Source organism: Quercus suber, unplaced genomic scaffold (genome assembly GCF_002906115.3).
Source record: "Quercus suber isolate HL8 unplaced genomic scaffold, Cork oak 2.0 scaffold_410, whole genome shotgun sequence".
NCBI classification, from domain to species: domain Eukaryota; kingdom Viridiplantae; phylum Streptophyta; class Magnoliopsida; order Fagales; family Fagaceae; genus Quercus; species Quercus suber.
The window spans coordinates 258,495-260,373 of NW_027069861.1; positions in this window are offsets into that span (position 1 = coordinate 258,495).

Here is a 1,879-nt window from a genome sequence, read left to right on the forward strand (position 1 = left end):
TTACGTTTTCTAAAGTTTATCAAAATGCATTTCTTTATGTCATTTAAATAGAAACTTTGACTTTTAAATAATGTTTTAAAGAGAAATTTTGAATTTTAAATAAAGTTTTGAACATCTAAATCTCATTTAAAAGATGATGTCTAAACGAAACTATTTTCAGAAAGGAATTGAGTTTCAAGAATAAGAAAACCAAGTGATTTCAAAGTCATATTCTTATTTTCCAAATGGTATTTTAGACGTTTCTTTTAGCAAATTGGGTTTTCAAACTTACTCAAGAATTCTAAAAATATTTATATAAACTCTTTAGTTCTTATTCATTCCCTAAGAGAGTCAAGCATCCTTTAATTTACGTTTAAATTCGATATTGTGATCTTCGATATGTCTATTTATTTGGAATAATATTATGAAAATTATTATATTTTGTATAAAATTTGCTTTTGCGAATGTGACTTAAAATAAGTGTTTTTAGAACTGATCAAGTATAAGTGTAAGACAGCTCACAGGGTTGTATGTAAGAACAAGTGTTATCCCTCACTAGCAAGGGTTAGATGTTGGTATCCACTCATAGGATTGTATGTGAGAATATGTGATTTGTGTATATGTGAAATTGTGCTCTAATCAATTATATGTATGTGTTTTTGAATGATTTTAAGATGTGATTCATTATATGTTTTGGAATAATTATATTTGATATTATTGAGTGAATTTGTGAAAACTCAAAATACTCGTACTTTGTTTGACTCTATTTTGTTGTGTATGTGTGTATAATTGCTTATTGGATGTGTGGCTTACTCCATCAATTACAATTTTCAGATTACAGTTTAGTTGTGAGACAAAACCTTTGGATTACTTCGTAAGGTGTAAGGTAGAGCATGAGAGTTTTTAGGCGGCATCAATAATACTTGAAGCCTTAAAGAATTTTTATTTATTTTTATTCCACTTTAGATTTTATAGTATTTGGAGATTATTTCTAAATTGTGGATTTTAGTTATTGTAAGAGATTTATTAAAAGTATTGTTTATTTGGAGTTTACTGAATTATGTTTAAATTAATTATGCTTATTGAGTTATGTAAGATCAGCAAGTTAGTCATGCATCTAAATTCATATTCTATGGATTTGGGTTGTGACATGATGTGTCTTTTGCAATAATTTTGTCAATAAATTCACACGTTAGATTAGATTTGCATGATATTCTCTTTGGAATTCACATGTTTATTATGCTAATATGTTTATCTCATCATTGCCAATTCCAATTTATTTGACATATTGTGTTCATGACATTTCCCTCTTGGATGTGTGTGTATCTTGATGAAATCTCCATAGGTGGTATTGAAGGTTCTCCATCCCACAATAAAAGTCTTGATGTTTGCACCACTTTTAAAAAAAAAGAAAACAAAATTTTTCTAAAATCCTTAGAGGATATTTCCAACTAAAAATCATGTGATGTTTCCTACAAACCCTTGGAGGGTTTTTTACATAAAAACTCAAAAGGATTTCAAAAGCCTTTTTCTAAAGAAACAAATCAATTTTCAAATGGTGCTTGGCCCATGGCTTTAAATCAATTAAGCCCATGACCCATCAAAATAAGCCGACAAATCCCCATCCCCTAAGCACCAATCATTTCATTAGTGTTTTATTTTGCAGTGCTAAGTAATAAACTTCTAATGGAGTGACTAAGTGAGGTAGATTTATTGCACTTAGAATAATTCATCTATGCATGCCTAATTGTATTTTCTCACATGCTAGTGCATAGTATCTTGTATGCTAGTAACTAGTATCTCACATGCACCCACATTTTCACATGCAATTTCACATGCTCACACGTACATACATCCTCACGTGTTTCCTTGAATCCAAATGCCCAATAAATGAGTCACA